At 52.8% G+C, this 23,143-nt stretch overlaps 1 protein-coding gene across 1 annotated transcript in view; it reads right to left on the bottom strand.

Annotated features, from left to right (window-relative positions):
* The window catches only part of DAG1 (dystroglycan 1), a 50,351-nt gene that overhangs the window by 17,120 nt on the left and 10,088 nt on the right, over positions 1-23,143 (bottom strand). Inside the window, 1 exon segment of the mRNA XM_006770595.2 lies at positions 22,169-22,218. The gene's annotated coding sequence lies outside the window, so the exon portion shown is untranslated.

The raw sequence follows: 23,143 nt of genomic DNA, 5'->3' as shown, positions 1-23,143 counted from the left end.
CATGACAGAACCCTGCACTCTGTCCCCTCTCCCCAGGCCGGCTTCAGGCAGCTCGTGACACCTGCTCTAAGGCTGGCAGCCACAGGTGCATGGTGGGACCTGCTGGGTGCACACAGGTGAACACAGCCATCAGGAACGAGTTCCCCTTCTAGAAAAGGGGACCACGTGACATCGTTGTTGACCTGGGTAATGCAAAGTAAAGAAAGTTGCTAAAGAAAACAAGGCCACTGAAATAGGCAGTTTACTCTAAAGTTAATGCAAATCCAAGCCAATTCCAGGATTTTTTTTGCTACTGATTTTGTTATTCTGGTTATTCTGTTTTTGAACTAAAACAGAGCCAAAGCCCAAGAAAGTAAAACAATGTTGGAGGCTGCGCATCCTATCATAACAAAGACGTATCCTAAAGCTACTGCATTTAAGGCAGTGGCTCACGGAGGGTATCCAGTTGGCTGCGAACCCAGAGAGAGTGCCCAAACCAGCTGCTCCTCCCTCACTTTTCCATCACAAACATGATAAATCCCAGGGGGGATGAGATACACAAAAGTAAAAAGCAGAATTTAAAAAAATTTTAGGCCCAGCCAGTGTGGCTCAGTGGTTGAGCATCAACCTATGAACCAGAAGGTCACAGTGCGATTCCCGGTCAGGGCACATGTCCAGGTTGCAGGCTCGATCCCCAGTAGGGGGCATACAGGAGGCAGCTGATCAATGTTTCTAACTCTCTATCCCTCTCCCTTCCTCTCCGTAAAAATATCAATAAAATATATTTTAAAAGTAAATAAAAAAAATGAGAAGTCAAGAAGGCAGGGCAGGAGGGGCCCAGGACTCAAGCAGCGATGTGGGTTCCCTGGGCTTCCCTGTTGACTCCTATGTCCCAGAACCAGAGCTGAAGAAGTTGGCAACTCAGAAATGCCAACGGATGAGACAAGAAAGGTCCCAAGCAAAGTCTGCTCTCTGGCTAAAAGCCGGAGGGGCAGCCGAGCAAGACAGAAACGTGTGGACAACAGCGGCTCTCGCAGCCAGACACCACGGGAGGCCACGGGGCTCCACTCCCTCCCACCAGCAAGGCCAAGTGGGGAACCTGGACTTCCACCCTCCGGAGGCTGCGACAAGGCGCCCGAAGACCCCACTGAGGCCACCTCGGAGACGGCCACGCTGGGACCGCCGTCCCCACTGGCCAGCAACAGTGCGCTGTCCTCGCCCTCTTCCTGCCCTAGCCCCGCAGGTAAAGTAGGTTTCAGAGCAAAGAAAATTACCAGAGATAGAGAGGGGCATCAGATGATGACAAAAGGGTCAGCCCACCAAGAAGACTAACCCTAGATGTATATGCACCAAACACAGAGCTATAAGCTATGTAAAGTAAAAACCGACAGAACTGAAATGAAAGGACTGAAAATCCACAATCCTAATTGGAAACTTCAATACCATCCTCTCAACAACTGACAGAACCGGACAGAAAATCAGCAAGGAAACCAGAGAACTCAAGAGTACCACCGATCAGCATCCCTCGCTCTCCACCTGACAGCAGTGTTCGTGGAACACGGACCCAGACAGACCATAGCTAGAGCCACGAACAAACCTCGACCAATTCAAGACGTGAGATAATACTGAATGTGTTCTCCAACCACAAGGCACCAAATCAGAACTCACCGGCTAAAGGAAAACAGGAAACTCCCCAAACACTTGAAAACCATACAACATTCTTGTAAGTAATCTGGGGCAGAGAGGAAGTTCCAGGGAAATGGAAAACTGCGCTACACTGAACAAAGATAAAAACAGGTTTGTTTCAGAACAACTAAAGCAGTGCTCAGAGGTGAACTGACAGCACTGAGTCCAGCAGGGAAAAAAGAAACGTCTCAAACCAGCCAGCCAGCCAGCCAACTCCCACCTCCGGCATCCGAGAGAACAGTAAAAGCCCTGGCAGGCGTGGCCCCGCCGGCTGGAGCCTGGTCCTGCGTGTGGGTGGGGTCCGGTCAGGGCACATCCCTAGGCTGCGGCTAATACCAGGTTAGGGCGCACGTGGGAGGCAACAGATAGGTTTCTCCCTCCAAGATCAATTTTTTTAAATGTTTGTATTGATTTTAGAGAGAAAGGGCGGGATAGAGAGAAACACTGATGTTAGAGAGACACATCATTTGGTTGCCTCCTACACACACCCTGGTCAGGGCAGGGATCAAACCTGCAATCAGGGTCTGTGCCCTTGGCCAGAACTTGACCCCACAACCCTTCAGTTCATGGGCCATCCCTCCAAGATCAATTTTTTTAAATGTTTGTATTGATTTTAGAGAGAAAGGGCGGGATAGAGAGAAACACTGATGTTAGAGAGACACATCATTTGGTTGCCTCCTACACACACCCTGGTCAGGGCAGGGATCAAACCTGCAATCAGGGTCTGTGCCCTTGGCCAGAACTTGACCCCACAACCCTTCAGTTCATGGGCCAACGCTTTACCATTGTGCCATACCAACCAGGGCTGATTTAATTTTTATAATATTCTCGAAGTGACAAAATTATAGAACTAGAGAATAAATTAGTAGTTGCCAGGGGTTAGAGAGGGAATCCGTCAAAAGGGAAGTCAGTGGGCTGTAACAGGGCATGTGAGGCAGCCTGTGCTGGTGCGAATGTTGTGTGTGTGGCTGTATCAGTGTCGATGCCATAGCTGTGTAAGGTGTTACCAGGGGGCGAACTGGGGGAGGTACTCAGGCTCTCCCTGTAGTATGTTTAACACCTGCATGTGAATCCACAATGATCTCAAACATTTTTTTCTAAATCTTAAAAAAAGATACTGAATTAAAATCTTCCGTCTCTGTCCAATAAAGGACACCACAGAGACAGTAAAAAGGACCAGTCACAGCCTGGGAGAGAGCTGTGTCGATGCACAGAATGGCGAAGGTTTTTCTCCTCTTTCCTGCATTTCTTTGTATATCTCCCAGTTTTATTGCCTGTGCGTTTTATCCCTTTTATAGCTTATTTTATTGTATAATTTTTAAAATGTTCTAGGTCTTGCCGAAACCGGTTTGGCTCAGTGGATAGAGCGTCGGCCTGCGGACTGAAAGGTCCCAGGTTCGATTCTGGTCAAGGGCATGTACCTGGGTTGCGGGCACATCCCCAGTAGGGGGTGTGCAGGAGGCAGCTGATCGATGTTTCTCTCTCATCGATGTTTCTAACTCTCTATCTCTCTCCCTTCCTCTCTGTAAAAAATCAATAAAATATATTTTAAAAAAAATGTTCTAGGTCTTGTTTTAAGCTGTCTGAAATTGTAACTTTAGAGTTTTCTTTCTTGTTGCCTAGTTTTCCTTTAACGGCCTTTTCCTTTCTCAGACTTTAAACTCTCATTTGTAAGTGGCTCAGCTCAACCGGCACCGGCAAGACTGGCTGGCGGGCGGTGCACTGTGGCTCGCCAATGTGTCACAGGCAGGCACACCCTCAGGAATGAATGGGGAGGAGACAGGACTTTTTTTAAGTTTCTTCCTGTCTTTACTCTTCAGTTTACTTACTTACTTTTCTACTGATCAGATCCCATTGGTCTTTTACTTTTTCATTGATTTTCCATTTTAAAATTCTCAGCTCATTTGAAAACAGTAACAGTGTGAGTGAGACACACCCTGCCACCAAAACATAAGCTCAGTCTGCTATCTGCGGACACATGACGACACAGGGTATCTGTTTCATGACTCAGTGCTCTGCATTTAGCAGGCGGGCGATGTCCCAGGCACAGCTCCAACTGCTCTGCGGGTTTTCCATGCTTGGGGAGAAAAGATCTTTATGCAACTTGGCAAAAAGCAGCCTGTGTCTCTGATGGGCGCTCTATGAGCAGGGCTCACGTCTCCCGGGGCCAGGAGTTTGGCAGGCTGCACCCACAGCCCGTGAGGACGTCCCTCTGGAGGGTTGGACGTGCTCAGACTTGGTCACTCAGAGGACCAGGCCAGAGAGGTAACACTCGACCACGGAACCCGCGGGCAGGACCTGGAGGAGATGCTGGGGGACCAGAGGAAGTCTGGCCACCGTCAGCCTGTCTCCCCGACACACCCCTCCCTGGCACCCCTGCTGGAGCGCTGGGCACACCCTCCAGGGCGCCTCTGCAGCACGAGGAAGTGCCCGGGCAGCCCGGCAGTCTCGGCGGCACTCACCGCGCCCGCTGAGAGGAGCTGCCAGGCTGTGTACCGAGAAGTGGGTGGTGGGATGAGCGATCACTTCTCTGTGCCCGTACCCAGGGCAGTGCCCGACTCCAGTGAAATCCAACGCTGTGACGGGGACCCTCCCGAGCCTTGGGGAGGCGCTGGGCTCTGAGCACACGCTCTGAGCATGGCACACGGAGTGGAAAGAGCTCTGCTGCCAGGAAGCAATGCCGTCCCTTGTCCCTGACAGCCCATCCCAGGGTCAGGGGGAACTTTAAAGTGTCAGAGCCCCCAAGCCCGGACACATCCCGGCCCTGCGGGTCACTGCTGTCCTAGAGGACACTCGGCTGCCCCTCTCCCTCTTCTCTCGGCAAAAACCTGCACACCTGCCCCAAGAGCCCTACATATCCGCCCCCACCCCCACCCCACCCCAGCCAGCCAGCCAGGCGTGCATCCAGCAGCACCCCCAGGCAGCACCTCCACAGAGCACTGGCCTGGGGAGAGGAAGGTGCTCCTGGGGGGCTTCCCAGCGATGAAGAGCACTGCTTGGGGAGATGCCTGGGGAGCCCGGGCCTGGGGCACACTGCAGGGAGTGCCCTCACCAGAGAGGAGCCAGAGCTAGTGGGGGGTTGGGGGGAACAATCCCCTGCACCTGCCACGGCCATGCCTCCTCCTTCCACCGCTGGGGACTCTCGGGGGACGGGCAGAAGTGAAAAACCCCGTTTTCCACAGCGGCTAAGAGGCGATGTCCTTTGTCACCCAAAACAGAGACTGGGTCCTGGAGGCGGGGGCTGAAGGTCACTAGGCCGTCGGCAAGGACACAGCTGCAGAACCAAAGCCTTCAGAGTGACGGCGCCCCAGGCATCCGTGCAGGCAGCGTGCAGCAGGACAGCATCCTTGTCACCAACCCGAAACCCGCGCTGGGTGAGTGCAGCACGGGCCCCCCACGAGGGGGCACAGGCCTTGCAGCCGGCTCTGTGCAGACGGCCTTGGGCCCCGGGGAACGACAAGGGGTCTGGGACTCCCAGCCCCGGAGAGCAGCCGCTCGGCCGTGGCCAGGCTGTCTCCCGGAGCGAACGGCGCCGTCCAGGAAGCAGGCCACAGTTGGTGCTTTTCCACTCAACATGTGCGAGGAGCAAATGCATCCGCACCAGCTCAGCTCAGAGTAAACTGTCCTCAGACGCAGAAACCCACGGAGAAAGCCCTTCACCGCGCCCTGCTGGTTTCACTTTCCAAGAAAGAAGACGTGAGATTCACCCCCTGGTTGGCTCGCCCCCCACTCCCAGGACCACCCTCTTCAATGGCTGTTACCTAAAGTAGCACTTCAACTGTCAAGCTGCTACCATTTGTCACGGTAACTCAAACATTTACAGTAGATGGGACTTCCTTTTTAAAGCCAAACTAAAATAATACAATTTCACGTCCCTGTTTTAAATGGTCTGGGGAAAGTCAAAAGCAAAAACTTAACTGAAACCACCACTTTAGGTTGCATCTAGCAAAAGGCTTCTGTGCAGATACCCGGAAGTTAAAGGCTAAATGTCAGTCTAACGAGAATACAGAAATTCTGGGAGTTAAGCAGCTTAAAACCGCTCAATCTGCTGGCCGGCAGGACGCACTCGACGCGATGGGAGCAATACTGTGAAGTCACTGTTTATCTGGGCTCCAAAGCTACAAGGACAGGCAGACTCCGCGCTCCTTGGCCCAGAGGCGGAAGGCGTTGAGCCCAGTCACTGGCGAAGGCTCAAGTGTCACCCCGTCACCTGCAGCTCAGGAGCTTCCCTGACAGAGGCAAGTTCCTCCGGTCTGGGCACATCGGCCTGGGCACACCGGTCTGGGCACATGGGTCTGGGCACATCGGCCTGGGCACATTGGCCTGGGCACACCGGTCTGGGCACATGGGTCTGGGCACATCGGCCTGGGCACATTGGCCTGGGCACACCGGTCTGGGCACATGGGTCTGGGCACATCGGTCTGGGCACACGGGCAGAGCCCCGCCAAGACGCCACCCGGGAGCCGAGCAGCCACCACGAGGCCAGGTCACAGACACATCAGGAGATGCCAGGGTCACAGTGTGCGGGAGGAAAGCCCGCCCTGAGGAGGCGCTCACCGCAGCCCATGGAGCAGAAGGCTGCTCGGAACACTTTCCTTGCCTGGCGACGCGGCCAGTTCTCACTCATCACAGGCACCCAGAGCAGAGGTCCCGGAAGGGCAGTGGTTTCTGCTGACGGTGGTTTGGGTTTTTTTCAACCAAGGCAGGAAGGAAGCGCAGGTTTAATCCCTGGGCACGAACTCACTCAGGGCAACGCGCTGGAGGGAAGGGAGAAGACGAGGCTCAAAACGCAGGGCTGAGCGGCCTCCCCACGGACAGGATGGGCCCGGGGGTCTGCAACGTCCTGTGCATGGCGCTCCGGAGACAGCTCCTTCCGCACGCACTGGCTCCACGCGCTGCTGGTAAACACGGCTCACTGCCGAACGCACAATTACAACAGTCAAGATGGTAAAGTTTATGTTACGTGCTTTTTACCACAACTTCTAATTTTTAGAGTTAAGATAGTAAATTTTTTATTACATATATTTTATCACAATTATAAATAAATGTTTTTTTAAAAACATTACTCAGCCCTGGCCGGTTTGGCTCAGTGGATGGAGCGCCAGCCTGCGGACTGAAGGGTCCCAGGTTCGATTCTGGTCAAGGGCATGTGCCTTGGTTGCGGGCACATCCCCAGTGGGAAGTGTGCAAGAGGCAGCTGATCGATGTTTCTCTCTTTGATGTTTCTGGCTCTCTGCCCCTCTCCCTTACTCTCTGTGAAAAGTTAATAAAATATGCCCTGACCGGTTTGGCTCAGTGGATAGAGCGTCAGCCTAGGGACTGAAGGGTCCCAGGTTCAAATCCGGCCAAAGGCATGTACCTCGATGTGAAGTTTGTATGAAGTGTTTTTTTATTATTATAATAATTATTTCTATTATTTTAATTCTCACCTGAGGTCATACTTAGAGAGAGGGAGGGAGGAAGAGAGGGAGGGAGGGAGGGAGGGAGGAAGACATTACTCAGAGTCACACCAATTAGAAGAAACACCAATTAGAAGAAACACCTACGAGGCTTAGGTCCAGTCTTCTCATCGATGCCCAGGCAGGGCACTGAGGACAGAAAAGGGCAGACTGAGCCCAAGGCCAAGGCCCAGGTCTCACTGTCCACCTGGCTGCCGGAGCTGGGCCGGGAGGGGGCGTGAGGGTGGAGGAAGGAGTACGTGCACGAGGTGGGCGGCAGACTCAGCAGATCCAAGTGGGAATGAATTGGCACATCTGCGCACCCATGTGGCACCCAAGAACCCAATTAAAGCAAATTACAACTACCTGAAGGCGGCCCCAGTGCCTAACACTTCAGAGCACATCTACCCCCTCTACCAGTGCTAGGTGTGACGCCTGGCCTGTGATGCACACGCGATTTCATACGCGATTTCCATGCACGACTAAATCATAAAACACACGAGTCATAAACTCAGTCATTCTGTGTTATAAACAGGCATTCGTTCTCCAAGTAGGTGCTCACAGGAAACTACAAGTTGCCTTCTCACTCCCCAAACTTCCTGGCTATCCAGCCACCTCCCCATCTCAGTACCAGGTAGAATGGGCCTGCACTGTGAGGGCAGGGTGGTCAGTGTCTGTCCTGAGGGAAGGAGACGGGGAGAAGGGAGGGGAGGGGTCCGGGTCCCACATCTCAGGCAGCACCTGCTCTGCTACTCTCTCCCCCGTAGGTACCTAGCGCCGAGCAAAGTGCAGGGAAAGAAAGATCCCCACTAAGTCCAAGAACGGTTCCCCAAGCACAAAAGCAATCCGCACCCGACGTCACACTGTGAAGTGAAAAGCTCAGCTTTCTGACATCTCTCATTATGCTACAAAACATTCGAACAAGTGCTGCAGCCAAAACTAGTGTGCTCACCCGACTTCAATGACTTAAGTTTAGAAAAAGCATGCTGACTGCTGGCCTTCCTGACCGAACTGCTCATCAACTCCAGAACTGGGGAGAGGAAACGGCAGGGTGGCCCGGGCCCCAGCTCCCTCCGCAGGTCCAGCTACTGCAGCCCGGGCCCAGCCAGCAGCCCCCATGCAGCCTCGGGGCCAAACGGGGTCCGCCGGGGACGGCAAGTTCCTGCGCCTTCACGGTGAAGCGTTGAGTGTTTTTAGGCAGAAACTTCAGCCGTCGGTGTCTGAGGTCGTGACCAGATCGTGGCCACACTCCTGTTTGGAGCCACACCCTCCAGACTCAGCCACCAGGCGCATCTCAACCAGCCCAGGGACGCACGGAGCAGCAGGCCTGGTTCTCAAGGACAAGACACAACTAGCGTCACTCCCTCTGCTCAGACTGTCCTGTGAGCAGAATTCCTTCCCTCCCGCAGAGGACTCTGTGGCCCTTCCACTCACCTCAGCTGTGCCACCGCTACAAAACCCAAACCAGCACAACCTCCCGGGCGGCTTTAGAGGTGAGCTTCCCAGGCTGGTTAGAGCATCATCCTGACACGCCAAGGTTGCAGGTTCGCTCCCCGGTCAGGGCACATACAAGAATCAACCAACGAAGGCATCAATAAGTGGAACAAGAAATTGATGTTTCTCTCTCTTTCTCTCTCCAATAAAATTCTTTTTAAAAAAATCCAAAGTCTAGAGCAAAACAGCCAGAAGACGGCCTTGCTGACTTTGGAGCCAGGGCCACCCGACCAGGCGATGAAACAGCGGGCAAGGCCGACGGGGAGCCGGGAGACAGGCCCACCGTGCCCGCCTCGGGCTTGTTCCCCAGGAACTGGCAAAGGCAAAGCTCTGGGCCAGGTCCCGTCAGCCCCGCATCCTGGCCCTCCCAGCAGGACGCCGGCTGCTCATAACAGCACAGACTCAGAGAATCGTGTCCAGTCCAGGCACCTCTACACCAAGGAAGACAGAGAAAGCCCATTACTCCCAAGTGCTTTCCTCCGGCTAACGCTCCCAGGGGTCCCCGCCGTCCGCTGTCCACCAGGGACTCTACTGCAGGGTTGACGCAACTGCAGACGACCTTGGAGGCCCCTGGCCTCACCGCCCACTGCCTCTACCTCCCCTGTCTGCGGGCTTGGATCGCTCTCTTAGCACGGAGGGGAAGGAGGGTTTCCATTCAGGAGTAATGACTTGGAATTCAGTCCTGCGTTTTAGAATCCAAGGCTTAAATAGGAAAAGCCAAACGGGATAAGGAAAGGACAAACGCAAGAGATCTTTCCTCTCGATAAAAGGTACGGCTGTGACTGACATCTTCCCAACATTGGGGAGAAAGCAACTACCAAGTCCTTTCCGGCAGCGGCAGCACCTCCTGGTGCCGGGGAGGCACCGTTTCCTTCACCGCACAGAGCTGGCGTCTGATTGCCAAGCCGGGCCCCTGGCGGCACAGACGGGCTCCCACCGCCCGGTGGGCAGATCCCACCAGCCCACAGCTGAGCCTTCAGATGCCTTATCTTCATTTCCCACGAATCTCCCACTGGCTGCTAACAAGTCGCATTGCCTTTCGCAGCCTTTACGTAAACCGTCTGTGCTGGGAGGTAAGTACTTAAAGGACCTCATTTGTACATGAAAAGTTTATCTTATGTTTTCTCATGGTAGAAAGTTGGCCAATGAATCTTCAAAGTTCTGTGGACTTTACACCTAATCTAGAGTCAGGAACGTCCAGTTTGCATCTATCTCACACGGAGACAGGGGACCCTGTGAGGAACCTGGGGGATGGCCACTGCCGGCCACCCAGGCTTCCCGGTCAGTCCGAGGCAAGAACACGAAGGCGGACAAGTCCAGGCAGAGACGGAGTGAACGGCGCAGACGGAGCTGCGGTTCTACCGTCTTAGACCTGCCGGGCCGAGCTCGGCTGGCAGCACAGGACGTTGCCTGTCCCACACTTGGCCCTCCACGAGTTACCCCTTGCTAAGATCTCTGTGGGGAAGCGGGAGATGCAGAGACAAGACAATCAGCGCAGCAGCCAACGGGGACTGGGACCCTTACCAAGTTGTTCATGCTCAGGCAACAGGACGGGCTGGGCTTGAAGCATTTCCGACCCGGCTGAAAAAAACGGTCGCAAAAGCAGTCGTCCTGACTCACTCTCTGTGGGTCCCATTGTCGGATCCCGTCCGGGGTCCCACCCACCAACCGGCCTCAGAACTGGAGGCAGCGAGGCAGCCAGGGCTCCTGCAGGTGCTTCGCACCCCAAGGAGGCAGAGCCCAGGCCCCTGCCAGCTGGGGCCGCTGCAGAGACAGTCAGCAGTGACCAGAGGGAAACGCAGGCTTCTGTGGGGCAAAATAATAAAAACACAGCACTTACCTAGAGAGCTAGAAGTTTTTTGTTTGTTTTTTGATTTTATATACACATATATTTTTTTAATTGACTTCATAGAGGAAGGGGGAGGGAGAGAGAAACATCAATGATGAAGGAGAATCATGGATCAGCTGCCTCCTGCACGCCCCGCCCTGGGGATCGAGCCCACCACCCGGCCTGTGCCCTGACCAGGAATCGAACCGTGACCTCCTGGGTCCTAGGCCGCCGCTCACTCCGAGCCCCGCCGGCCGGGCCGTCTTGGTTTTTGATCAGGCTTTCTTCATAAGTTCACAATCTACAGATACTCAGCCGCGCAGACTCTCCTTGCACCGGGCGAAGCAGCAGGAAGTCACGTGCACAATCTTGACACCAGAGTTTCCACTCCTCACACCACAGGGTTAGTGCAGCTGCGAACTTCAGCAGCAGCTTCTGGACTGTAGGCTCTGGAAACCATTTTAAGCTCATTCTAAGAAGGCGAACTGAAAGTGTGCAAATCTGTTTTTCAAAATACTTGCAATGCGCCCTAACCCATTTGGCTCAGTGGATAGAGCATCAGCCTGCGGACTGAGAGGTCCCAGGTTCAATTCCAGTCAAGGGCATGTACCTTGGTTGCGGGCACATCCCCAGTAGGAGGAGTGCAAGAGGCAACTGATCGATGTTTCTCTCTCATCAATGTTTCTAGCCCTCTATTCCTCTCCCTTCCTCTCTGTAAAATATCAATAAAAAATATTTTTTAAAAAAAATACTTGCAATGCATCGGGAGGTCTCAGCTATCTTCTGCTTTTACAGACTCTACTGAGGATTAAATCTGACACTGACGACGGGCCCAAGGAGGGACACGGCTCCCACAGGGCCCACGCACCTGTGTGGTCCTGGGTCCTCCCTGAGGCGCATGTCCTGCTGGGCGACTGACTCCACGGCACCAGCTGCAGCGCCGGAGCCCCAGGCCACTCAGCGGTCACGCACGGCGCTTGCGATGGGCCTGACACAGCAGGCTTTAGAGAAACATGTCCACAACATCCCCACGGAGACGGGGCGTGCTCTAGCCCCATCTACCCTCCACCGGAGAGCAGGGTCCTGCGCAGCCGAACCTGAAGTGTGGCTGCCTCCTGGGTACAGGACAGGCAAGAGGTCGGCCACCATCAGAGGTCCCAGCACTCCAGAGAGCAGAGGACGGCTGGTGCAACAGAGCGATGCAGGGCTTTTAGGCCAACAGGATTATTTGTTTGTTTATTTTCGCCCTGGTTAGTGTGGCTCAGTTGGCTGAACGCTGTTCCATGCACCGGAAGGTTGCCAGTTCGATTCCGAGTCAGGGCTCTTGCCCAGGTTGCGAGCGCAATCCCCAATACGGGCGAGTGTGAGAGGCAGCCGATTGATGTTTCTCTCTCTCCCTTCCTCTCTCTCTAAAATCAATAAAAACATATTTTTAAAAAGTATGCATTTTTAAAAAATAGAAAAAAATACTTCATAAATCTAAGTTTGTTTTCAGAAACCCTGTTTTCTAGGTAAATATGGAATAAAATAGTACCAGCCGCAACAATGATCAGCAGCAAAGACAGATAACTCGGGCAAATGGCAAAATAGATGCTCCTCGCTGTTTGTTTGGTTCTCTGGAAAGACACTGGGTCAGTATCACAGGAGCACCTGCCTGCTTCTGCAGCGTCGGCGCCCTTTCCATGAGCCGAGCTCACCGAGAAGCACACTGGCTCTGTCGTTCCGACTCCATTCCATTTGTGTTTCATCCTCTTCTCAATTGAAAAACACCATAACGATGAAAAAGCTTGCTGTTATGCAGAGAATTAGTCTCAAGAAACATGAGCTTCCCTTGATTTTCAATAAAAGCTTTCCCCACGAGACGGGGTGTTCCGAGGGCTTGGAACAGGCGCGAATTCACGGGGTCCTCGCCTCAGGCTGGGTCGGGGCTAGACGGCAGGCCCTGCGGAGCCGTGGACGGAAGCCGCGGGGCTCTCTCACCTTCAGGACCCGCTCGCAGCCTCCTCTCCCGGCGGGCCCAGCCTCGGCCACTCGCCCACGGCGCGTGCTCCTGAACACAGAGCCGCGGGAGCTCCAGCAGCCCACCCCGCCCTGCACTGGAACAGCTGCTCGACAACTATGTGGTTGGGGAGTTAACACAAATCGGTATTTTTCCTCAAATGTGCACTCTATCCAAGTTCATTCCTCCCCTGGGCTTACACCTCAAACCCTGCTGGCCCTGCCCAAGGTCAGGCACGAGGATTCCCAGGAAGAGGGAGCAGGAGACACCACTTGCTGATGCACTGGCCACCCAAGGCTTGCTTCAAAATGAGTAATGACAAGTTATCGATCTGAACTCATCTAAATAAGCCAATGAATAAACAAATGGGCGAAGGAGGGAACTCTTCTTAGAGTCAGGCAACTAATACGGGACTGATGGCCTTGGCGGCATCACAGGAGCTAAAGTAAGGGTCAAAGTTTGAGGAGGACCAGGCCTCAAAGGGTCCCCCCATAAGTGTTTTTCAAATAAAGGGAAGCAGCCACTATCCCGCAGCAAACACTGCCAGGACCTCCGTGGCCAGAGCCGCGCAGCAGGACAAGCAGTCCCCGTGCCTGCTCGGACGGGGCTTTCAAAGACGCTACCGACAATGAGGGGCTCTGACTGGGCTACAGCGCAGGGCTGACGCCACGGTGAAAGCTCCTATTTAGAGGTGAACTGCGGTTATGCACGAGAAGGTGCTTGTTCTAGGAAACACACAACTAACCCTTTGCGGTCGTTTGTCTACTCTCAGCCACCAAAGCTTTTTTACCGTTCCGGCCGTATGTCTGCTCTCAGCCACCACAGCAAGGAACTGGACGAATCTTAACTCTAGTCATTCATGTATCGGTTCATAATTTCTCTGAAAGCTCTGAAGTGTCTAAGCGACCTTGTCACGAACCAAAACATTGCCCCCACAAATCGGAGATATCGAAACTCAATATAAACAAACGCGGTCGTTCCACACTCGCCATGCAAAACACCGTGGCCAGTCAGTTGCCTTTTGAGAGTGAAGAAATCGACAAGCTTTGGAGATACTTCACAGAATTTCAAATAAAGCTTTACAAATTACGTTTAACTGTAATTAGGCATTCTCACTTGTTAAGATATTTCAAAATAATACTCCAAAATGGCAAAAAGAAAGTTACCGAAAGAAGTGTACTGCGAATCTGAAAGTAATGGCAAAGAATTTTATTTTGGCACCTTGACTACTGACTCTGACGTAGAAAGCGATAACGTTTGTAGTGATTCTACTAGTAGTGACGTAGTTCCAAAAAAGAATTAATAAATCTTGTTTATCCTTCATAATCTTGCATGTTATGTATCACTGCTCTTTCAATGGAAGTTAATTCCGACCAGTACGACACTCATGTCCAAATTTAATACGGCTGCAAAGGTTAAGTATTTAGCAATGAAGGGGCATAATGTTTGCCAATTGCTCATAAATGGTTCAGGGGGGTGCAGAGAGAAAAGAGAATGGCGAGGCAAACAAGGCGAAAGGCAACAAATGTTGACTCAAGGCAAAAGGCATTGAGGAGTTCTTTTATTATACTTGCAATTATTCTGTAAGTTTGAAGTTATATCAAAATATTTAAAAGTTACAAAAACATATGCCATGTAAAATGGAAAGAAAACAGTGGTAAGGAAAAGGCAGTGGGGAGGAGCAGATGTGAGGCATTGGGAGGGGGAGCAGAGCTGTGAGCCATGGGGGGAGGAGGAGGAGGAGGAGCAGAGCTGTGAGCAGGGGGAGGAGGAGGAGGAGCAGAGCTGTGAGCTGTGGGAGAAGAATTAATAAATCTTGTTTATCCTTCATAATCTTGCATGTTATGTATCACTGCTCTTTCAATGGAAGTTAATTCCGACCAGTACGACACTCATGTCCAAATTTAATACGGCTGCAAAGGTTAAGTATTTAGCAATGAAGGGGCATAATGTTTGCCAATTGCTCATAAATGGTTCAGGGGGGTGCAGAGAGAAAAGAGAATGGCGAGGCAAACAAGGCGAAAGGCAACAAATGTTGACTCAAGGCAAAAGGCATTGAGGAGTTCTTTTATTATACTTGCAATTATTCTGTAAGTTTGAAGTTATATCAAAATATTTAAAAGTTACAAAAACATATGCCATGTAAAATGGAAAGAAAACAGTGGTAAGGAAAAGGCAGTGGGGAGGAGCAGATGTGAGGCATTGGGAGGGGGAGCAGAGCTGTGAGCCATGGGGGGAGGAGGAGGAGGAGGAGCAGAGCTGTGGGAGGAGGAGGAGGAGGAGCAGAGCTGTGAGCTGTGGGAGGAGGAGCACTGTGAACCCTGGGAGCCGTGAAGCCCACCCCCACTGACCTCTCGCCAGCACCACCCCAGACTGCATGATTCAAACACACAGCCCACCAGGCCCCCAAGCCCTCAGCTTTCTGAGGCGAAATGAGGCTATTTAAAAGCATTGTCCTCCAGAAACACTACACACACAAAATATACAAAAAAGGACTTTGTTTTTAAAAGTGCCTTGGGTCACAAAGGAAGAGAATGTCAGACGCTGGGGCCTGAAATTACGACACTGGGCTGTGTTTGCTTAAGATTAAAAATAGTTCCACCTCCCTTCCCAGGAACCTTGCCTCGGAGGAAAGGCCATGCGTCGAGGGCCCAGCTGCGCAGAGGCAGGCGGGCGAGGCGGGCTCCCAGCGTCAGGCTCACGGTCACCATTCAGAAGCCGCACGGGGAGCCTAGCCGGGCCGCCCGCACCTCAGAGGGCAGCACCCTGCCTCCTTCCTCAGCCCAAGCACCCTCGGGACATAGAAGAGCAAACACCTGCATTTACTTGGCTTCGAAAGCACGTAGGAAGAACAGAAATGACATTTGAAATGTGTGAAACAACAGCCCAGCTAAAACAGCACCGGCACATGTTCCGTGCCCAGCACTAGGGAAGGCAGGGAAACCCCGTTCCTCCAGGACACCTCTTCTCAGGGCGATTCCCATCCGCAGGGCAGTGCTCAGTGTATGACAAAGGGCCAGGCCAGCCATGAGCACAGCCCTGCAGCCCACATCCTCACAGCAACAGGGGGTCAGGCAGCGGCTCTGTCTCTCTACCAGGCACAGGCTTAGGCTGCCCCTCAAATTCTGGGGTCAACAGGGTTGGACTGCACACAGAAAGCTACAGCACGCTGACCAGTTCCTGGACCTGGAGCTGAGCCTGCCCTCACCCTGACCTCCTCATACCCACACCCTCAGCCCCGGCCCGCCTGGCAGCAGCCCCGGCAGCGGACACACCTCCCCGCACCGGAGCAGGGAGGCCGTGACCACTGCCTGCAGAGCCTTCCTCCACTGGCCAGGCCCCCACGGCCTGATGGCGCACCGGGGAGACTGGCTTCCGCCTACACCCTCCCTCCTCTATGTCCTCACTGCAGGGGCTGTGCCCTCCATGGAGAAGCAGGAAACTCGTCTAAAACAGCTCTCAAACAAGAGAAAATGTGTAAAACACAATCTTCTTAGGACACATGAGGCCAACATTCAGTCCGGACCAACCCGTCCCAGGTGAGGACCAAGCAGGACGAGAGTCCCTCAGCCTCCAGCAACCTTCCCCCTGACAGGACAGCGAGTCCCTGTGCCCCAGGAGCCTCTAGTCCCCACCCTCACTGCCCGCACACAGGGCCCCTGCCTCCTGTCCCCTCCAGCTGAGCAAACCCAGCCAAGTCCCCCCGCTCAGTGTGAGTTCTCCCCCCCCCGCCTTTCCACGGCGCACCCTTTGTGCACCCAAATGTCAGCTTGGCTTTGAAAATGATCGAGGGCTGCCTGTCAGCTCTCCCAGGCCCTCACCCTCACTCCTCACAGCCCCCTGGAAGGTAGGCCTAGCCCCGCCCCACTCCCCCTGTGATGAATCGGAGGCACAGTCTGCCTGTGGCCACCTGCCAGAGACTGGGTGTCAGCTGACACTCCTCTCCAGATCCACAGGTTACCCTAGCTCCGAAAGCTGCTTAATAGCCATTATTTAATTTTAAACACTTCCTAGATCAAATTCCTTTTTTCTTTAACTTTTCTGATTCTAAACATAGATTCATAACGTAAGCTAATGCATGTAAAGCACTTAGAAAAGGACCTGACACAAACATTTAAAACATATATAGACAAGCCCGGCCAGTTTGGCTCAGTGGAGAAAGTGTCGGCCTGTGGACTGAAGGGTCCTGGGTTCAATTCCAGTCAAAGGCACATGCTCGGCTTGTGGGCTTGATCCCCAGTACAGGGCGTGCAGGAGGCAGCCGGTCAGTGATTCTCTCTCATCACTGATGTTTCTCTCTCTCTCCCTCTCCCTTCCTGAGACCAATAAAAATATATTCATAAATAAACAAATAAGATGTATATACACAAAACACAGTCTCAATTCAGTCACCTCTGACTCTTACTAGGATGCGTCACCTCTGTGCTTCAGACAACCTACATGAGCGGACTAGCTAGGACCATGGACACCTATGTACACCTGTATGTGCCCTGCTTTCTCCCCCGACCCCGACCCCAAGCCGCAATAAGCCGCCAAGGTCAATCACCTCCCGCAGCGACAAGGCGCGGACTTGCTTCCAGTGGGGCTCCCACTGCGGCCTGGGCTTCAGCTCCGGACGCCAGGCCGGGGCCCTGCTCCCTCCGCCCGCTCAGAGGGTCTGGAGGCGCATCTAGAGCTTTGTCTCAAGCTTCCCTCGTGGCCACCTGGCATTTCTTCTCTGGTAACGAACAGCTCTACCTCACTCGCCACCACCAGAGTCAGACCAAATGCCTTTTACTACCTGGAAAGCACCTGAAGCCTCCGCCACGGAAACTGATGAAACCCAAGGGCAGCCCCTCCCCGGGGAGCCCACAGGGCAGCTCCCCCTCCACAGAGAATGAAAACTGCAGTGTCTTCCTCATCAGAGGCTGGAACCCAAATTGTCTTTTTTTTTTTAATCCTCACCTTAGGACTTGTTTTATTGATTGGGAGGGGGGATGGGGAGGGGAGGAGGAGGGGAAACATCGATGTGAGAAACTTTAAACCAGCGGTTCTCAACCTGTGGGTCGCGACCCCTTTGGCGGTCGAACGACCCCTTTCACAGGGGTCACCTAAGACCATCCTGCATATCAGATATTTACATGACGAGTCATAACAGTAGCAACATGACAGTTATGAAGTAGCAACGAAAATAATTTTACGGTTGGGTCACAGCATGAGGAGCTGTATTTAAAGGGCCAGCAGGTTGAGAACCACTGCCTTAAATGGTTCCCAATTTCTGTCTTTACGACAGTTATTCCTGCTCAGAATGTGGTCCTCACCCGGAGCCCTGTGTTCATGTGGCCCTGGAAGGGACAAGGGGGCCCCAAACAGGTCAGGTTTCCAGGGAGGGCGCTGACTTCAGAGCAAGGGTCAGACGTCCCATATTAAGTTCACTCTATGAACAACAACAGAAAAACCACTGAGGATTCCTGCTCTAAAGCGTTCCGACCCTGCGGCTCAGCTCCGTCACAGGCCCGGCAACAGCACTGCCACGGCCCCTCCAACCGGCGCCCGGCTACGGGCTCCGGTAAGGCATCTGCTGGCCGGCAGGTCACAGTTATTCTAAGTGACTAGCCAGGAAGCCGTGCGGTCACGGGAGGCAGGCACTGCTGTTAATAAAGAAACAGAAATAAACATTAAAAAAAGGCACGTCCTGTCAGTCGCTCCCATGGCCACGCTGGCGGCCGGTCCCTGCTCCTACTTCACTGGTGCGGCTGAGGAAAGCCGACCGGCACCAGAGCCCCTCAAACCCCTGGACAGGGACGTCCAGTGAGCTCAGGCCTCCATCCTCCAGCGACAACAGCCCTTTCTCACCCGACAGCAGCCAGCCTCCCAGGCGCAACCCCCCAGGAGCCCCCACGGCACCAAAACGCCCCAGGCGGGCCAGCAGTCGAGACAGCTGCTTTCGGGAGGGACCAGTGAGCTCCTGTCCAGGTCTGTTTGTTTTTAATAAAATACTGGGTACACATAAAGTAATTTATCACGCATGTAATTATAAAGCACAACAAAACACCCCTGAACCCATCACTCAACCTGAGAAATCTGTCCGGCCTCTATAACTGTCAGTCGCTTAGTCCCCGGAAGGAGGACAGCTGTGACAATAGGTACAAGGGCGGAGCGCGCCGGGAGGACATTCTGTCCCCGTGTCCCTGAGGCAGAGAGATCGGGCTTCACTTCAGGACGAGGGGTCCCGGGGACTCAGTACCACAGACAGGCTCCTTCCTGGGGCCAGTTCTACTGCTGAGGGTATTCAGTGGCTTCCCCTACCTGGAGAATATTCTAGCATTTCACATGTTTCAAAGAATACTATTGCTGCCCTAGCCAGTTTGGCTCAGTGGATAGAGCGTCGGCCTGTGGACTGAAGGGTCCCGGGTTCGATTCTGGTCAAGGGCACATGCCTGGGTTGCAGGCTAGATCCCCAGTGGGGGGCATGCGGGAGGCAGCCAATAAATGATTCTCTCTCTCATCATTGATGTTTCTATCTCTCCCTCGCTGAGATCAATAAAAATATATATTTTAAAAAAGAATACTATTGTTGACTAAGGCCCAAATGATTCTTTCTCATCTTTACTGAGATATAGTTGAAGGCCAGAATACATTTGAAAAACAAGACCTTAAAGTCCAATTTCACATTCACACACACAAGCACAGTCCTCTGCTCCCCAGTGGGTTCAGAGCATAGACAAGCTGGGAGGGAGCGCCCAGCCTCCCGGGCCCCCTCGGGGCGGCAGGCTACCTCCCCAAATACGGCCACAGGCCTGCTGAGAGCAAGCTCAGACCCGCCAAGGGGTCCACAGAACGCTCCCCGAGACATGACAAAATCGGGCACACGGAGCAGCAGGGCAGCGTGAGCAGGACTGTGAGCCCTGCTGGACCCCCAACACCAGGAACCACAGCGGACAGAGGCCACCGCAGGCCTGAAGCAGGGCTGTGCCACAATGGGCCCCATTCTCCCTGGAAGCTCATGCGGGAGGAGGGAGGCCAGGACATTCCTTCACCCCTCCCACGGAGGGAAAGGGCACCGGAGGCCTGCGTCAGCGGCAGCAGGAGCAGCCATTTTCCTCCCCAGCTGCGGGAATCAAAAGGAGCCCCTCCCCTCCTCAAACACCAGCCTGGAGCCCCGAGCGCCATCCGTTCAATCGGGCGGTTCCACGGCCTGTGCAGGAGCCTCCTCGCTGGTCAGCACTGCCCGGCCGGAGGGGAAAACCTCCGGGCTCTGAGGGGCGTGGACACCACAGGCCCCACCAGCTCAGGGCTAGAACTGCAAGCAGAAAAGGCCTTTTCCTGCTAAGCCCCCCCGCATCCGCACGGCGCCAAGGAACCCGGGCACTGTTTAAGCTGCTTTTAAAGCCGGGAAAAGCACATGTTCAGACCGGCACACGCAGTGTTTAAGTCTATACTGCTGACCCTTTTCCAGGTGAGCAGAAGCAACAGCTGGCAGCAGAAACCCAGAGGGGAGCAAGTCCAGGATCCTACTGTTATCTATTTGTGACTTTAATGAATTCTATTTTTAGACCTTTAATAAAGAGCTTCTTTTCTGGTCTCCTCCTACCAAATGTCTCTACTCAGGCAATTCAGTCTTGGCAACACAGCTCAAAAGTCTAAATATGAGACACTTACTGCCCTGGCCGATGTGGCTCAGTTGGTTGTCGTCCCAGGCATCAAAAGGTCACCGGTTAGATTCCCGGTCAGGGCACATTCCCGGGTTTCGAGTTTAAGCCCCCATCAAAGCGCATGCAGGAGGCAGCTGATTCTCTCTCTCCCCTCCTCTCTAAAATCAATAAAAATTGAAGAAAACAAAAATGTGCTGAACTGGTTTGGCTCAGTGGATAGAGCGTCGGTCTGCGGACTCAAGGGTCCCAGGTTCGATTCCGGTCAAGGGCATGTACCCTGGTTGTGGGCATATCCCCAGTGGGGGGCGTGCAGGAGGCAGCTGATCGATGTTTCTCTCTCATCGATGTTTCTAACTCTCTATCCCTCTCCCTTCTTCTCTGTAAAAAATCAATAAAATACATTTTTAAAAAAAAGAAAAGAAAAATGTAAGACACTGACTGAGACAGGCTTAACAAACAGAGCCAAGTTCTCTACACCTCACTGGCCCAGGAGCCAGAATCCCATTTGCCCAGGAGCCCTGCTCAAGGGCCGTCCTGAGGCAGGTCTCCAGTATGTGAAGGTGCAGTAAGCGAGGCTCCCTGAGGTCAGAGTAGATCCAATGCCAGGGCAGCCGACCAGCTGAGCAGTATGCACAGGCCCGCACGGGGATGAGGGGCCGCCTCACTCCATAGTAAGCAAGGGCTTGGAAAATGGATGGTGTCCCAGGTTCTGCTTAAAAGCCAAGCAAAGAGGAAACACTATTTGGAATTCCATTACTGACTATATCATTTTTCTTAAAAAAAAATAAATAAATAAAAAGGCTAGAGAATGAACCCAGCCCTAAAGAACGAGTGAGCTAAGAGGCATTTATGTCAACTAGGACAGAGCTGGCTCCCTTCTGCCATGGACGGCGCTGGGAAGCCTCAGTAATCCCAGACCCCCCACCCAGAATGCCTCAGGGAGAAGCTCCCAGCACAGGGGGTTAGAGACGACATGCCCAACCTTGCAAAAACAAGCATCTTCCAATTCCACTAACTCAGAAAGGACTGTCAGAGGTGCTCCTTGTTTGTAGATCCCCCTACTCCATCCACAGACACTCAACACCCACAGAAATGAAGAGCAAATGTCAAAACTGAGGCCAAGCTGGGCCCTGGACTCTTCTCTGAATATGACACATCCTTCCAAGTGCTTCACTCCTCCTCCTTGAGCTCCCTTCCCCTCAAGTGGCACCTGCCCCTGTACTCAGGGTACCAAGGGCTGTGACTGCCTCAGGTAGGATGACTCTGTAGCCACCCCCCCCCCCCCCCCCGGTGGCGGGAGGCTGCAATGTGTCCACTTTCAACATCGAGCCTGGGCCTCTATGTGGCTATAAAAATTGCACACCCATGCAAGTCACAGAAAAGGGACTAGAAAAATGTACTCAGTGCTTAAGAGTAACAATCAATACAAACCTGCTTGACATTAGAGGATGCGCTCCTGCAAAGGGTAAGTCACGTCTCACTTTTTCAAAAGCTTTGTATTTAACATTATGGTGATAAGAAAAAGATTCCAAAAAAAAAAAAAAGGAAAAAGATTCCAGAAACTTCATGCACAAAGATATGAACTGCAGCGTTACCTTTTATAACCACAGTTAGAGACACTATCCATCTAAGAACCGGGGACAGGTTAACCACAAAAAAAATGGGGTATTTATAGGGCAACGTTCATGCTATAAGGCTAGGAGGGGAAAAGAGAATATAACTTAAATCGATACTCTAACCTAAACTTGGTGAAAGTGCTGCCCAAGGGCCATCTCTGGCGGACACCCAGGAATCAGGGAATGATGGTGCTCCTAGGGCGGAGAAGCGAGGACCGAGGGGTTGGGTAGAACCAAGACTTCTTTCCCTTGGATAAGCCTTTGGAACTTTTCGAGTTCGTACCATGTGCTGGCATTTCCTATTTAAAGAATAAAATTGGGGGAACAAGGGATTTTCCCTTTTCTTTCTACTACCCTGTATTTCTCTTTTAAATATCTGTATGTTTGATACACCCTCTTCCCACTATAGTGCTAACGTTCCATGGAGAATCATGCCGCCAAGTCTGTTTACGGCATCATCGTTCTCGTGAGAAACCCCTTTTCAGGTGCCTTACCTCCCTCCTGGCGAGGCCACTCCACAAGCCGTGTCTCCTGGGCGGAGGCCCTGAGGAAAGAAGGAAGCGGTATTGGTGACTGCCCACAACCCAAATGGAATCGCGCCACAGTGACCAACTCCAAAGGCAGTGGCAATGCCACGCAGTCCCCTGCCCACACCACCAATTAGTCACCTTCTGTCAAAGGGTGACAAAGGAAATGAATGTTTTCTATAGCGTCAATCCAGGGCCAACAATTATAAACAATTTCAAAACGTCGCATGAATTACAATGTCTAAAAGTTAGGCAGTGGCATTTGCAGAAACAATGAGCTCGAGAAGGCATAAATGAGAAAGGACAGCCTCAACACTATTAAATGTGCCCTGATGTGTCGGATAAAAACATTTCAGTCATAAAGGTGACGTTTTAATACTTGGCTGGCGGGTCATTAGAATCCTGCTTTTGAAATATAAGTATGAATTAAGTCAACAGACTGCTAAGGTTCCTGCAGATTTACTTCACGCCAACAGAGAGCCCACCACAAACTTCACCGACTCAGCCACCTCGGTTCGCGCATCCCACCCACCCGTCCACCCGGGCCCGGAGCAAGGCTATGAAACTGCTTAGCTCTCAAACCTAAGAAAGAGGAAAATAAGAAACCCTATTCATTGAGGTTAAATTAAGCCCTCTGGGGTGTAATTTTGTAAACTACTCTAAAACCCTATTTATAGAAATGGCTGTCTGAGCAGTATTACTAATGATCAGAGAGCAGGGGGCGGTCAAAGGCAAGGCAGGTTACAGCAAAGCTGCGTTCAATTCACACCCAAAGGGGCTCTCCCCTTCCCCTTCCCCTCTTCTTCCTCCACAGGCCGGCGTCTCCTAAACTCTCAAGGGCCCCATGAGACTTGCAACCAGAAGAGCAATGGTCCCCAAGGCCCCTTTCTGACTCTCCAGTGAGCTGCAGCAGCCCGGCCCTACTCACTTCTTTCCATAACT

This window comes from Myotis davidii, unplaced genomic scaffold (genome assembly GCF_000327345.1).
Source record: "Myotis davidii unplaced genomic scaffold, ASM32734v1 scaffold663, whole genome shotgun sequence".
NCBI lineage: Eukaryota > Metazoa > Chordata > Mammalia > Chiroptera > Vespertilionidae > Myotis > Myotis davidii.
This window is presented reverse-complemented; position numbering and strand designations above follow the sequence as displayed.